This window comes from Tenrec ecaudatus, chromosome 8 (genome assembly GCF_050624435.1).
Source record: "Tenrec ecaudatus isolate mTenEca1 chromosome 8, mTenEca1.hap1, whole genome shotgun sequence".
NCBI classification, from domain to species: Eukaryota; Metazoa; Chordata; class Mammalia; order Afrosoricida; family Tenrecidae; genus Tenrec; species Tenrec ecaudatus.
In genome coordinates this window covers 145,422,687-145,439,884 of record NC_134537.1, presented here as the reverse complement: position 1 = coordinate 145,439,884, position 17,198 = coordinate 145,422,687, and positions in this window count along the sequence as shown.

The following is a 17,198-nucleotide window of genomic DNA, read 5'->3' as shown; positions in this document are numbered from 1 at the left end:
CCCTCACAATTGTTCCTGGGCCTGAGCCCATGGATGCAGCCACTGTGTCCATCCATCTCATTGAGGGCCTTCCTCTTTTGTACCACCCCTCCACTACCAAACATGATGTCCTTCTCCAGGGACTGGTCCCTCCTGACAACATGTCCCAGGTAGGTGAGACAAAGTCTTGCCATCCTTGCCTCTAGAGAGCACTCTGGCCCTACCTCTTCCAATACAGATTGCTTTGTCCTTTTAACACTCCATGGTACTTTAAATCTTCTTCTCCAGTACTACAAAAGAAATGCATCGATTCTTCTACAGTCTCCCTTCTTCATTGTCCAAATGTCACATGCATATGATGCTTGGGTCATCCACCCTTAGTCCTCAAAGTAACATCCGGGCTTTCAACACTCTGAAGAGGTCTTGTGCAGCAGATGTACCCCATGCAATACGTCGTTTGAGCTTTTGACTGCTGCTTCCATGAGCACTGATTGTGGACCCAAGTAAGACAAAATCCTGGACAACTTCAACCTTTCCTCCATTTATCAGGATGCTACTTCTATTGGTCTACTTGGAGGATTTTGGTCTTCTTTACATTGATTTGTAGTCCATACTGAAGGTATCGATCCTTGATCTTCATCAGCAAGTGCTTCAAGTCCACCTCGCTCTCAGCAGGCAAAGTTGTGTCATCTGTATATTGCAGGATGTTACTAAGCCATTCTCCAATCCTCATGCCACATTTTCTTCATATAAGCAAGTGCACTCTCTGATCATTTGCTCAGCATGCGAATGGAATAAATCTAATGAGAGGCTCCAACTCTGCTGCATCCCTTTCCTGATTTTAAACCATGTAGTATTCCCTTGCTCTGTTTGCACACTTGAAATTCTTTTTAACTCTTATGCATTATTTATTTTATTTTTAAATAATTTTCTTTGGGACTCTTACAGCTCTTATAACATTCCATATATCAATTATATCAAGCTTATTTGTACATAAGTCACCATCATAATTTTCTAAACATTTACTTACTATTTGAGCTCTTGGAATCAGCTCCTCTTTTTTCCCTCCCTACCCACCCTCCCACCCTCTTGACCCCTTGATACATTGTAAATTATTGTTTCCATAGCTTACACTGACGCTGTCTCCCTTCACCCATGTTTCTGTTGTTCATCCCCCTGGGGGGAGGTGATTATACATCAATCATTTTGATCAGTTCTCCCTTCCTCCCCTCCTCCCCCCACCTTCACCCTACCCTCCTAGTATTGGTACTCCCATTTCTGTTCCTCAGGGTTTATCTGACCTGGATGCCATGTGTCATGAGCTCTTGTTTATACCAGTGTACATACTCTGGTCTAGCCTGAACTGAAAGGCAGATTATAATAGTGAAACTGGATTATAATAGTGGGGGGTGAGGAAGCCTCAAAGAACCAGAGGAATATTGTGTGTTTCATAGGGTGCTATAATGTGCCCTACTTGACTCATCTCTTCTTTGTGACCCTTCTGTGAGGGGACTTCTTATTGTCTAAAGATGGGTTTGGGGTCTGCCCTCCAACCCCCCTTGTTGTCAACAATATCCTTCCTTTTTTGGCGGGGGTGGGGGGAAGGGTTCCTGGTGCCTGTTACCTGTTTCTGTCGACACCTCATGATGGCACAGGCTGGTGTGCTTCTTCCATGTGGTTTGTTGCTTCCCTGCTAGATAGCCTCTTGTTTAACTTTAAGACCCCAGACACTATATCTTTTGATAGCTGGATACCATCAGCTGTCTTCACATTTGCTTATGTACCCATTTTGTCTTCAGCGATCAGGTTGGGAGGGTGACCATCAATGAATGCCAGGTTGTTAGAACAAAGTGTTCTTGAATTGAGGGAGGGCTTGAACAGAGGCCCAAAGTCTGTCCACTTCCTCAATGTATTGCTATATAAATATTATGTACAATTGATTCTTAATCCATTTACAAGTTCGACATGAGCACAATGAAGTGTTCTGGAATTCCCATTCTTATAATTTGTTACGATGCACACCTTGGATAGTCAAAGAAGCACATGTAAACATCTTTCTCGTTCTCTCTGCTTTTGGCTAAGATCCATCAGACATCAACAATGCTATTCATTGCTCCATGTCCTCTTCTGAATCTGGCTTAAACTTCTGGCAGCTCCCGGTCAATGTACTGCTGCACCTGTTGTTGGATGATCTCTAGCAACAATCTTTTTTGTAGGCTGACAAAGACCCAAATCATTGTGTCAGGTGTCAAGCCAGAGGTTCTCCTGACATATTCTTGTAGGGGCTCATGAACCCAAAATCTGCAGGTCAGATGGCAGACTGCTGGTTCATGTCTCAATAACCAGAGGTCAGTGGATGATGAATCTGATGTAGGATCAAGAGATGTGAGCTTTTCAAGAATATCATATAGATTGGCTGCAGGTCACACCCCGGAGGAAATTCCTTTTTCAATTCATTGGCTTCTCGCGTCAGATCACAACCTGGAGACCTAGTACCTAACATTTGTCAGATCACTATGTATCTTGGCCTACCCGAGTTGATATATAACCTTAACTATCTCAGTTCATCCCTTGTAACTTGGGCCCTAAACATATCTCCTTAACCCATACAAATCTATAAAGATAATTATAAAGTTGTACTTGCACCTAACATGATACGACTAATATGTACAATGGAAAGCTTACTAGTTATATTGTGATGGGTGGGTTTGTTGTGCCAACATGGCCAGTGAACACATGTGGGATTAGTTGAAGGGCGGAGAGATAAATAGCTCTGCGAGTTTCACCTCTTTCTCTCTCTCTCTCTCTGATCATCGGATGAGTGTGTGGCTGCCTTGCTCGTTCTGTGCCTCCATTTGCAAGCTACACTACCTGTGGGACACCTACCCCATGGACTGTGTTGCTATAACTTGAGGTTCCTTTAAGACCTGCTTCACCACACTACTGGAAGGTACATCTCTTTAGCTGGGGCCTGTCAGACCTTGTCATCTGGCTGACTGTTGGTGACCTGCTTGCTGTTTGCTGCCTGTGGCCAGATAGCCTGAATTGCTCCATGGAGGACTACCCTGCGGCCCTCAAGACTTGAAGGACTGCCAGTGTACTAGCTGTCTCACGGAAGTGAGTTGCACTGAGCCATTTGTACTGCTTTATAGATTAATTAACTGTTTATTTCTTATGTTATCTATCTTTCTATATAAATATACATAATTATTAGTGGCCTAGTTTTGTTTCTCTAGAGAACCATGTCTAACACATATATTATTTATTGTATTTTATAGCAAGTAAGGGAATGTTGTAGGCAAGAAAATAAATATATTTGCTATCTAGATACCTACCTACTTACCTACCTACCTATCTGCACATGTGTAACATCACAAGGAAAGAATGCAGGCAGTTTCCAATCATTAATGAAATCTGTTCCTGACTACGTCTTTAAGAATTTGAAGGTTACTCAGACCAGATACCTGTGTTTCTTATTTCTCCTTTAGTGTAAGAAAAGTGTGAACTTCCCTCATTGTATTAAGATATCTGATTCTGATGAGGCAGATTGGACTTCATGGTAGTAGTAGCCAACTGGCAACACGTAACGGGCAAAACAAGGTAGGCACTGTTGCCAAAGTGGACGGAAGGGTCAAAACGGTCATCAGAATAGATGGACTTGTCTGGATTTATGGTGTCGACTCCTTATGGCACTTTCATGGTGCTCCCAGGAGTGACCTAGATGGAAAATTGACTTAAAGACACAGCCAGGGACAGATCTCATCCATAATTCAGTGTCTGCCTGGACTCAATAAAAGAGCTGCCTAATGACCAGCTACGGCATGTCACTTCTCAGAGGTCTAACTGAAGGTATGAATGCTCATGAGACCTCATTTTTTTATTTATTGTTGTTTGTTTTTTTTAATCATGTTATTGGGAGCTTGTGCAATTCTTATCACAATCCATGCATCCATCCATTGTATCAAGCACATTTGTACGTTTGCTGCCCTCATCATTCTCAAAATATTTGCTTTCTACTTGAGCCCTTGACATCAGCACCTCATTTTGTCCTTCCCTCCCTGCCTCCCCTCTCATGAACCCTTGTTCATTTATAAGTGATTATTATTTTGTCATGTCTTATACTGACCGGTATCTCCCTTCACCCAGGGAGGAGATTCTGTGTAGATCCTTGTGATAAGTTCCCCCTTTCAACCTCACCTTCCCCTTCCCCTCCTGGTATTGCTACTCTCATTATTGGTCCTGAGGGGTTTATCTGTCCTGGATTCCCTGTGTTTCCAGTTCTTATCTGTACCCATGTACATCCTCTGGTCCAGCTGGATTTGTAAGGTAGAATTGGGATCATGATAGTGGGGGTGAGGAAGCATTAGAGAACTAGAGGAAAGTTGTATGTTTCATCGTTGCTACACTGCACACTGACTGGATCGTCTCTCCCCTGCAACCCTTCTGTAAGGGGGATGTCCAGTTGTCTACACATGGGCTTTGGGTCTCCACTCCACACTCCCCCTCATTCTCAATGATATGATTTTTTGTTCTTTGATGCCTGATACCTGATCCCGTCGATACATTGTGATCACACAGGTTGGTGTGCTTCCTCCATGTAGGCCTTGTTGCTTTTGAGCTAGATGACTATTTGTTTATCTTCAAGCCTTTTGAGACCCCAGATGCTCTATCTTTTGATAACCAGGCACCATCAGCTTTCGTCACCACATTTGCTCATGCAACCGCTTTGAGACTTCATTCTTGTGTGCTCCGGGAAACAATTTCCCGAGGCCTCGCTGGCCCCCAGAGAAGGGGTGCTGAGTGGATCTCCTAATCGAGGAAACTTTTAGGTCCTCTGAGGAAAAAAAAAAAGTATGTGAGAAAGCTGCAGGTTCACATATCTAAAATATCAAAAATCTCTTTTTCATCATCTATGAATGTGCATGAGCATTGCAAATATTGCTCTCCCAAGCCACCTACCCTGGTGGAAAAGGAGCGTGTGAATGCTGGTGAGAAACCCGGAAGCTTGCAGGTCCTATTTAAAAGATAGTGCTGATGTGGCAGAAATAAGATTCACCATCCTTGTGACCAAATCTTACTGCTGGTTCCTCCTCCACAAGGCTTTGTTTTAGGTCCACCCAACAGAAGAATTCAAGATAAGGTAAAGAAACCCTATCTGCAGATTCCAATCTTCTAGAAGGACAGGCCTGCACAGCGGCCTGCAGTGAACAGGTGGGCTGTGGCAGGAGAGCAGGAAGACCAGCGTCCTGGGACGGTCTTGTTAATTTCTTGTTAATCCCCATAGGTCCTATGAGTTGGCCGCAACCCAAAAGAATGATGATGATAACCATAATCATGTAATTGCAAACCATCTGCGTGCTCGCTGGGTGCTGAACTCTGTGCGAAGGGCTTGCACAGGGTTCTGTGATGGAGCCCAAGTATGCCTGACCTCAGAGTCCATGTTCTCTCCACTCTATCAGTGGGGTCTGCCGTGCCACTTAACTGCCTTTCAAAGCAAGGGTATTTTGAAGTCTTGGTGTCCACAACAGTCAAACAGGGATAAGAGGTAGCCACAGTATCCCTCAGGATGCTTTAAGAAAGCATCTGAAAGCATTAAGAGCGGTCTCCCGAAATACCACAGACCTTGGCCTGGGGAGATGATTCTCTGTATTCAAATGAAAGGACTCTAAAGCCAAGCGTTGGGTGTCATCCTCCCTGTGTAAGCAAAACCCCATGAGCCAGTGCCGCAAGGTGTGAATGCAATATCCCGGCGTGGAGTAGGGAACCAGTGGAGAGGTCTGGGAGGCTGGCCCCAGCACCATAAATTAAGTGGATTCCTGCCCCTCCCCCGAAAAGAATTTGTTCCAAAGGACGACATTGACTCTGCAGCTCCGGGAGATGAACATATCTGATCAGAGCACACGGGAGCAGATGAAGGGGCAGGAGGAGAGAGTGGAGCACAGTCTGGCCCACCAGGCCGTGAGGAGGATGTTTCTGAGTAGAGCAGCCAGTCCACGGAGAGAACAACATGGCTGGCCCCACTATGAGACATGATGCCCCTCAGTGACTAAGGGCGATACAGGGGACTGCACCGGAGACACAGTGTGGGAATTGCACCTGACCTGATCCCACCACACCGAGGCAAATCACTGGGGGAGTGCAGCGGAACAGCAAGGGAATGGAGTGGCAAGGTCCCCAGGGAATGCTGAAAGTGGACTTTGGGGCCAGGGCGTGATGCCCCAACAGACTGGACTGGAAAACGCTCCTAAGGGCCAGCAAACGATCCCTGAACTAACTACAAGCTTGTTCTGTTCTTTGTCAGTGGTTTGTTTTTGTTGTTTTGTTGTCTGGTTGTATACTGTTGCTTTGTTTTCCTCTGTCTAGTTTTCGTGCATGTTAGTGACTCCACAGGTCTGTCTGAATAGGACAGGCTGGATGAACTATCTGGAGGAAAAACAACGGGACCGACAGTTCCGGGGGGACTTGGGGTGGGCGGGTAGGGGGGGTAAGGAAGTGGTGTTAACAAACACAGGGACAAGGGAAAAACATGGGACCCCAAATGGTAGAGAGGGGGGAGTGGCAGGCCTGGTGGGAAATGATCAAGGGTAAGGTTGCTTAGAGAAGAGGTATACTCTAGCCCAGGTGGCAATGAAGCATGGTAGTAGGGCAGGAGGAAGGTCAAGGGAGATGGAGGAAAGAGCTAGGAGTCAAAGGGCATTTATGGAGGTCTAGACAAAGACATGTACATGCAAATATATATAGGAGGATGGGGAAATAGATCTATTTGTCTATATTTATAGGTCAAGTATTAAGGTGGCGGAAGGACCTTGGGCCTCTACTCAAACACTCCCTCAATGCATGAATACCTTCTTTTATTAAATTGGAACTCTATGATGCTCACTCTCCCGACACAACGGCTGGAGTCAAAGTGGGTGAACAAGTAAATGTGGTGAAGAAAGCTGATGGTGCCCAGCTATCAAAAGAGATAGTGACTGGGGTCTTAAAGGCTTGAAGATAAACAAGCGGCCATCTAGCTCAGAAGCAACAAAGTCCACATGGAAGAACACACCAGCCTGTGTGATCGAGTGGTCCCGAAGGGATCAGTTACCAGGCATCAAAGAACAAAAAATCATATCATTGACTGCACACCTCCATGATAGGATCGCTGTAGACAAATGGGTGCATAAGCAAATGTGGTGAAGAAAGCTGATGGTGCCCGGCTATCAAAAGAGATAGTGTCTGGGGTCTTAAAGGCTTGAAGGTGAACAAGTGGCCATCTAGCTCAGAAGCAAAAAAGCCCACATGGAAGAAGCACACCGGCCAGTGCGATCACGAGGTGCCAAGGGACCAGGTATAAGGCATCATGCAAAAAAAAAAGATATAAGTGTGTGTATGTATGTGTATATGTGTGTATATGTATATATATATACCATATTAAATGAAGGGGGAAGTGCAGAGAGGAGACCCAAGGCCCAAGTGTCGGCCAATGGAGATCCCCTCATAGAGGGGTTTAGGAGAGGAGATGGGTTAATTAGGGTGCGAGGTAGTACCAATGAAGAACACAGCTTTCCCCCAGATCCTGGATGCTTCCTCCCCCCAACTACCATGATCTGAATTCTACCTTGCAGGGCTGGATAGGGCAGAGGCTGTACACTGGTACATATGAGGGCTGGAGGTACAGGGAATCCAGGGTGGATGATACCTTCAGGACCAAGGGTGTGAGGGACGATGCTGGGAGAGTGGAGGGTGAGTGGGTTGGAAAGGGGGAACTGATTACAAGGATCCACATGTGACCTCTTCCCTGGGAGAGGGACAGCAGAGAAGGGGGGGAAGGGAGACTCCAGATAGGGCAAGATTTGACAAAATAACGATGTATAAATTACCAAGGGCACATGAGGGAGGGGGGAAAGGGGAGGGAGGGGGAAAAAAAAGAGGACCTGATGCAAAGGGCTTAAGTGGAGAGCAAATGCTCTGAGAATGATTGGGGCAGGGAATGTATGGATGTGCTTTATACAATTGATGTATGTATATGTATGTATATGTATGGATTGTGATAAGAGTTGTATGAGTCCCTAATAAAATGTAAAAAAAGAAAAGAGGAGAAAAATATGATTAGGGCAAAGACTGTACAGATGTGCTTTATACAATTGATGTATATATATGTATGAACTGTGAAAAGAATTGTATGAGCCCCAATAAATTGTTAAAAAAAAACAAAAAAACCCCGGGAGCACAGAGATCAGGCTGTTTCGGTGGTCCCCGGGAGCCTCAGAAGACTCCATGCAGAAGGGATCTTTGGACTCAACTTTTAGGATGAGGATCCCATTGGCTGAAAAGAGAAGAAAAAGGAGACGGGTGTTTAAGGAGAGGAAATAGCAACAGCGAAGACACAGCATGAAAGAACGGGATGAGCCCAGGACACCGGAAGCAGCCCAGAATGGGCCGGAGCCATGTGCTCTGGGATGTGACAGGTGAGCAGGCTAGAGCGATGAAACCACACGGAGAAGGGCCTTGAATGCCACACTAAGTAAAGGCCTCTGGACGTGATCCTGTAATCAGTTGGGAGCCACCAAGGGCGACTCCTCAAAGAATCCATGAGGACAAAGAGTCTAAGCAGGGCCTTTTGCCATCCTGTTCTCATGATGATCACAAAGTCCCGTGTTCAGAACATCACAGTCTGTTGCCATGGAAATAGTAATGGGCCTCACTATGGGAATAAATTATCCCCATCATTATACCTTTCTTCCAAGGAACTCAAAGTGTTTGTTGTGCGTGTGGTTTTTTTTCTTTTCTTTCTTTCCTTTTTTTTTTTTTAATAGAAGCACCAGATGGTGGTTAAGGGAGAGAAGAAAGCCTAAAGACTGTTGAATTAAAGGAGATTTCAAAAGAATGGAAGGAAAAACACAAGTTGAATTTTGAAAGGTTTAATCAAAACAGATGGCAGAATATCTCAGCCTGAGGGGAGGGGAAAGCTGTCTCCAAACCCATCTGAAGTGGAAGCATCTTTAGCCTGGCTTCCCCAGTCCCTGTGTCTGCTGCCTCTCTGTCGGCTGTCGGTTCAGGCTGGTTAATGAGGAAGAGAGGACATCTGTGTGTGTGTGCGCGCGTGTGCACGCCCGCACGCACCCGCCCGCCCGCGTGAATGCATGCGCGTATCGGTAAGATATAGGCCAGCCACAAAAATTAACATTGTTGAAACATCTTTTTAATTAACTTACTATAAATACGGATTTGTTATGCACGTGACCTTTCTTTTCAGCCACGCTTTTAAAAAATAATGAACAAAGTTTACCGTCTTCACAAAATGGATCTGCTGTTTCTATTCCAAGGGTAGGGGAAGGATTTTTTTCCATGTGTAATTTGTGTACACGTTCCTTGTGGGTCCAGGTGCTGTCGGGTTGATTTGGATGCACGGGGACCTGACATACAATAGAAGAAAACACCGCCTGGTCCTGCGCCAGCCTCACAATTGTGGGTGACGTTTGATTCCACTGTTGGAAGACATTGTGCCAATCCGTCTCTTTGAGAAGACTGGTCTCTTCTGGTGACACTTCCAACGCATAGAAGACAGGGTCTGGCTTCTGCCTGTACTTCCTTCAAGACAGATTTGCTTGCTGTTCTGGCGGTCCGTGGTACTTTCAGTATTCTTTGCCAATCCCGTGACTCAAATGTATCCATTCTCTCCTACATCTCCCTATTTGAACTGAATCCTCACAGTCATCCGATGAGACGGGCCTCATTGCTCAGTGGTACTGAGGGGACCTGAGGCCCCACAAATATTGCAGAGGATGCCTGCGTTATTTCTAAGTGGCAGACGCCAACTCTGCACTCTGGTTAGCCTAAGTTCGAACCCAAACTCCAAGAGAGTTCTGGCATTGCCACTTCAAACCTGCCAGAAGCAAGGCCCACTCCAACCTCCTGCCGTTCGAGGGGTGGGCACAGAGGGCGGGTGTGTGTGGAACACAAACGTAAGGAAACAGGGAACGTGCTGGAGCACCCGTGGGCAGTGACTAATTGCTAAGCTGTTAACCAGAAGGTTGGTGGTTCAAGCCAGCTGCTCGCCTGGAGAAAGACCCAGCCCTGGAACCCAATGAGGCAATTCCACCCTGTATTCCAGGGTCATGGGCGTTGGAGTCGAGCAGACAGAACACCACACAACATGGAGAGTTCTAAACTTCTTTGCTTATCATTTGAGATCTGTGAATGCTTTGTCTTGAGAAGCCGCTCCGGGTCTTTCTAGACATCACGTGTATTCTGAGGCTTGAAATAGCGACTAACAAGAGAAGAAAAAAAGGAATAAATGTAAAGGGCAAACTTGGGGCGTTGGGATAGGAATAGTCCTACCCCCAAAATAAAGGTGACTATTCCTTTCTATTTTTATTTATTTATCTATTTTAAAGATCATTTTATTGGGGGCTTTCACAGCTCTTAGAGCGATCCATACATCAATTGTATCAAGCATATTTGCACCTATGTTGCCATCATCATTTTCTAAACATTTACATTCTATTTGAGCCCTTCATTTGAGCTCCTCTTGTTGGCCATTCCCCCACCCTCATGACCCCTTGATAAATGATAAATTGTTATCATTTCCATATCGTACACTGACCGCTGTCTCCGTTCCCCCACGGGTTCTTCCCTCCTCCTCTCCCCACCTTCCCCCCTGCTCTCCGGGAGTCATCCACATTTATACAATAAGTGTTTATCTAGTGTCTGCTAAGTATGAAGTACTATGCTAGTTAATGGATGCAGACATGAATGGAACAAGTATGATCCTGGGACACTGAAGGGTCTAGAAAGAGAGAACTCCTATAAGGATTTACGCCTGGAAGCTTCATTTCAACCAAGAGTCTAGTCGTAACCTCCTTGGAAGACTATTTCCAAGAATTATATCATACCCTGTTCAAGGAAAGAGGAACATTTTAATTTGATTTATTGAACTAACAAATATATCTTAGGCATCAGCTCCCCAACACCCCTTCTCCTCATCTGTACAGCATCCTTACCATATTCAATGCTTCTCAGGTTCTGAATATATCTGAGGCTTAAATATGAACTCCAATCTGGATGGATGGACTGGGGACCAGCTCATGAGTTTGGATCCTTTATCCCTCTGCCTTTTATGGGCTGCGCTGCTTTATGGAAATACAGGACTGACTGATAACCCGACTTTCTGGATGCAGACGGTGGTTTCCCAGTGAGTGGGAAGGGAAAGAAAGTAGGCAGACAGGTGATAGAAAAGCCGACGGAATACACAGAACTAAAACCCAGGGCTTCGCAAGCTCCTCATCTTCAGGATGAACTGATCCCATCCAATCCGCCACTCTACAATAAAAAGAAAGAAAGAAACACCTCACTGCATTGAGTCAATTCTGACTCACAGAGCCTCTATCGGACAGCACAGAATTGTCCCGGTGGACTGGTGAGGCTATAACTCTTCACAGGCAGAGCAAGCCTTCTTTCTCTCAAGCAGCAGCCGGTGGTTTCACACTGCTGACCTTGTGGTTAAGGGCCCAGTGCCTAACCCACTGCGCCACCAGGGATCCTTCACCAAACAACAGGGGGTGGACCTTTCTGTAAAAAAGCTTCGCCTTTAGTTTTGGACGTTTCTAACACATTCTCTTGGAGGAGTTGATTTTCTCTGGTCACCTGCTTGGATCGACCTTACACAGCTCTGTGCACATTTTCACTTGGTAAAGAGTGAGCCAATTTAGTGTTCCTTGCCCATTGCTTTGGGCCTGGAGTCGGTGGGGAAAACACAGAAGCTTTTCTGAAAAAGAAGGCTGAGGTTAAGCCAGAGGAGCACATCCTTCCAATAAACAAACAAACAAACAAACAAACAAAGTAACCATTCCAAACTCACTGGTAGAACTGCCCGTGTTGGTTTAAAGATTGTAACTCTTTAGAGAGCAGAATGCCTCACTTTTCTCCTATATCCTTGCGGTTAGCAGCCCACGCCCCAGCCCATTCAACCACCAAGGTTCTAAGAATATCCCATACAGGTCATGAGAGGCTGGAGAGCTTGAGACGAAGGGAAAGACCACAACCGAACAGGGCTTGCTTGGGAGGCTAGGGAAGGCAACAGAGAGGCGCAGCAGTTGGGAGCAGAGAAACCAGGCGGGGTCAAGAGGAGACAGAGGCCACTATGGGGGTGTTCGTGTGTTTTCTTTCATGCCATGTCAGGTTCATGAACAGCAAGATGGAAAGGACTTCATGAACAGTGCCAGGCCTCTGGAAAGGATGTTGGATTTTCTTCAGATGATGTTGGGAGTGTCGGGGAAGAAGGCTCACGAGGGCCAACTTGAGCAACTAGACGGGCAGTTACAAAGGTGAAGAATTTGAGATAAGGATCAAACGCAAGGGGAGGCTGGATTTCATATGGACTTTAAGTTAGACGTGTATTTGGATGCAGGCCTCATGGACTCGGAGGCAGACTAGGAAGTTGTCGATATTCCATGCTGTGGGAAAAGACGTAACCCCCTAGGAGGAGGTTGTAAATACTTAATGAACACGGGCTGCAATCCGCAAGGTATGCAATTCAAAACCACTGGTTCTCTGTGGGAGAAGAAAGATGGAGCTGTCTACTCCTGTTAAGAGTGACAGTCTCAGAACCCTCCAGGAACAGTTCTACTCTACCCTGTGGGGCACCGTGAGTCAGCATGGACTCCACAGCAGTGAGTTTTGTGGCTTTAGCGGGGAGGGGTTTAAAAAGAAGAAAATGCAATTGGGGTGGATCAGTAACTTGGCAAATAGACCCATTCTGCCCCAGGTGTGTGGAGGCACCAGAGCCCAAAACAAATACAAAGAGGAAAAGGAGAAAAAACAAAACAAACAACCTCACTGCCAAAGAGTGAAGTTTGACTCCCAGGAACCTTATAGGACAGGGTAGAACTCCCTCTTTGAGTTTCTGAAGCTCCAACTCTTTAAGGCCAAAGAAAGCTTCCTCTTGTTCACAAGGCGTAGTTGATGGTTTTGAACTGCTGACCTTGCAGTTAGCAGCCCAGGGCATATTGTTTCTATTGCTACTCTAGCTGTTATTTTCTGTTGAAATTTGAGACTTGGCTCCATGACACTTATGTCAAGCCAGCTTAGTGCCCTAAACCGCTCCGTAAAACTCCTCTGTGGTTATACACCAGGTTACCTCTCACAGAGAGGTTTTCCCCCAGGTTGTCTGCTGCTTGCCAGCAGCAAGGCATAGACAGCTGCTTAGAGGTATTCTCCCTGAGGGCATCAGCCATCGCAATCTGACACTATTGTCTGTCCCACTACAGGTGGGGCTCACACCCTACTGATAAGGATAGTGATTGTTTCCCTGAAGGAGAGCCCAAAGACAGTCAAACCAGCTCAAGGAGGATCAAGGTTAGACTGCCATCTTGAATCTAGGATCCACCCATCTTGTCACATGTTACCCCTAATCCCTCCCTCTCCCTATTGTATGTACATCCCTAGATTGCCCTTCTCCCATTGCTTGTATTGCCTATGGTACAACCCCTGCCTGTAGGTTACTTGTAATCAGGGCGGACTTGCACGCCCTCTAAGTCTTGGTTAGAAATATATGTGTTCCTCCTCCTCTTCATCTCTCCTCTCCCACCTCCATGTGGACCACCAAGAGGGGCTGAGGTGAGCATGCTACCATGAAATGTGCCAGACTCCTTTATTTATCTTCTCTCCTAACTCTCCTCTATGACTTTAATCTTTATATATAGCTATATACCATGTATACTTGAGTATAAGCCGACCTGAATATTAGCTGAGGCACCTAATTTTACCACAAAAATTGCATTAAAAAGGTGCTGGAAAACTCACCATATACGCGAGTATATATGGTAATTGAGCCTATGGACCCCGTGATTGTTGGAAGATGGCTTACTCTAACATCTGTCATTCTAAATAGTTGACCCTCTCCTGGAATCCCCAGTTCCTGCCTCCTTGCCAGCACCTGGTTATTTCTGCCTCTTTGCCCAGATCCCTTGGCCTAGTCCTCCAGTGGGACTCTCTATGTGTCACGCTTCCAGCTCTGTCCACAGATGCTGTCTTCTCTGGGTCCCATCAGTTACAGCCACTGGTCAGTCTTGGTGCATCTCTGACACTTGACCTGGTTCTCAGATCCCTAAAACAAGTATGGTTCCCTAGGTACTTGTCTAAGATGAAAATTTAAGCAATATCCTGCCACTGCCTTTTAATAGATGCTCTCTCCATTAAAAGCATTCTTGATATATTCTTCTTGTTCCAAATCGTATTTTCACACTTGGGCTAATCTATCTACTTCAATATGACCTACTTTTTCCATCTCTTGGATCTTCTGAGCCTTCTTGCCTTTTCTCCTTTGACTTTTATAGGCCTTTACTGTTTTTAAACCTACTTTACCTCTTTCTTCCTGTTTGTTTCTGGATGCCTTTGTCTTTCTTGAAGACCTTTTGCTACTTTTAATCTCACTTTTATCTTTTGACATTTACCAATGCTCTGCTCTGAAGTTTCTTCTCAAAATTCACCAGTATTGTTCCAGGAGCAGGCAGGTATTTAATCGCACGCTCCCTGTATGGCACAGTTAAACACTCGACCATTAACTGACAGGGTATCAGTTTGAACCGACCCAGAGGTACCTCAGAAGAAAGGCCTGGCATTCACTTGTGAACAGTCCCAGCCTTGAAACTCCCTCAGCACAGTCTGCTCTGCACCCAGGGTTTGCCAGGAGGCAGAATCAACTCAGGACAGATACTGATATAATGAATGGAAGCAGGGTGACTTTCAGGAGGAATACATCTACCTGTTAGACCTGCTGCATTACGTAACTGCTGCACAAGACCTCTTTAAAGTGTTAAAGAGCAAATATGTCACCGTAGGGTCTACGGTGTGGCTAATCCAAGTCAGGGTATTTTCATTCGCTTCATAAGCATGTGGAATCTGGACAACAACTAAGGAAGACTGGGGAAGAATTGCTGAATTGGAAAGGTGGCATTGGCGAAGACATGGGCTGCCAAGAGAGCAAACCGCACCTGTCCTGGAGGAAGGAGAGTCAGAGTGCTCCTTCGAAGGGAGGATGATGGCAAGACTCAACTCATGTTCTCTGTTATCAGGAGGGGGTGCTTTGAAAAGGCACATTCAATATTGTAACACACATTTGTAGTTGAAAAAATAAAAAGATCTTTCATTTTGTTTTGCAAAGCAGAGAAAGTAAAGTTGAGCATACTCGGAAAATAAAAGGAGGTCAGAGGGAGGGCAGTATTTTGTTTTCTTTCTCTTCTTCATCTTTTTTTTGTGAACCACAATAGGAAATAGGAAAACATTTAACATCTTAATTCAATACACTCTCATGTGTAATTAAAGCAAAGACTGTGTGTGTGTAAAACAAAGTTTATTCTTATTTTTTTTTTAAAAGAGCGAGTCACACTAGAAACAAGCAAATTTATTTCCTGACCCACCGTTTGGAAAATACTGCCCAGAGGGGACACTGTCAGACTCTGGGATAAGGAAGAGGCAGCTTTTCTTGTAAAGTTGACCATGCCCTTGGTGTCTTGATACTGGGATTTCTCTCTCTCTCTCTCTCTCTCTCTCTCTCTCTCTCTCTCTCTCTCTCTCTCTCTCTCTTCTGTATTCCAATCCGCATGGACAACAATGGGCTCAGATGCAAACAAAACCAGTTTTACTATAGTGTGTGGAAATTTTAGATTGCATATCATGTGGATTATAGGTACATGGTTTCATTGCTTAAATATAAACTTATCTGACTTATCTGCTAATTACATGATTGACTGAAACATTGTTTCTGCATCTATTGGTTCTTAACTCTATCAAGCAGTTTGACCCACCCACCCTGCACTCTGTTTTTGCTGCATATTTGTGTCCTGACCCTCCCATACTGGACTGGTCACATTCCACTCAGCCTCCTGAAATTCAAAGAAATGACACTCCCCTGCCCCCAACTTATCAACACTGCCTGCAACTAGTCTTCCTCTCAAATTCACTTTTTAAGTGTACTCTGTTCTAAGAGTGACTTTTCACCTGTTTTCTGATTCTACACCTCTTCCATTGCTTCCAGTCTCTTCTTTCCTAGAGGTAGGAGCCCAGAGTAGGCCTATCACCCACCCTTGCTGTCCATCAAGCTTCATCTTTCTCCCACGGAGCAAGCAGCTGGTAGTTTCAAACTGACACTCTTTTAAAAAAATCATTTTATTGGGGGCTCATACAACTCTTCTCACCATCCATCCATCCATCCATCCATCCATCCACTGTGTCAAACACATTTGTACATTCAATGCCCTCATTATTCTCAAAACATTTGCTCTCCACTTAAGCCCCTGGCATCAGCTTCTCATTTTTCCCCCTCCCTCCTCACTCCCCCCTCCCTCATGAGCCCTTGATAATTTATAAATTATTATTTTGTCATATCTTACACTGTCCGACGTCTCCCTTCACCCACTTTTCTGTTGTCCATCCCCCAGGGAGGGAGTTATATGTATAGCCTTGTAATCCGTTCCCCCTTTCTCTCACTACTGGTTCTGAAGGGATCATCTGTCCTGGATTCCCTGTTTTTCCAGTTCCTATCTGTACCAGTGTACATCCTTTGGTCTAGCCAGATTTTTAAGGTACAATTGGGGTCATGGCAGTGGGGTGGGGGGAGCAAGCATTAAAGAACTAGTGGAAAGTTACAAGTTTCATCGTTGCTACACTGTACTATGACCGGCTTGCCTCCTCCCCACGGTTCTTCTGTAAGGGGATGTCCACTTATCTACAAATGGACTTTGCGTCCCCAATCTGCACTCTCCCTCATTCACAATGACTTGAGTTTTTGTCAAACCGACACTCTTGTGGTTTGCAGCCCAATGTGTAACAAGGGCTCCTAAAGGGATGAGAGAAGGCGGGGGTTGGGGGGTGTCATTTTATGACTTCTGTGTAGGCACAACTGCCTACTCCATTTATTGTAATTATTGGGGATGGGGTGGGAGTGAGGAATCAATCCCATACTGTGTTAAGAGCATCTTTTGGAGTCAGCCAAGATTGAGCACATTTTCTAGTGCCAAGTGACTTTGAGTAAGTCATTGCCCCATTTAGCCTCGGATTTCTCATTGATGCATGGGAGTGATCTCATTGTCTACTTCACACAGACGTTGCTAGAGAAGTAAGAAAGAAGGCAGATAACAAAACTCTTGGAAGCTAGTATTTAGTAAACAGCAGCGATTGTTAACAGCCTGCAATACAAGGATGACACAACCTTGCTTGCTGAAAGTGAGGAGGACTTG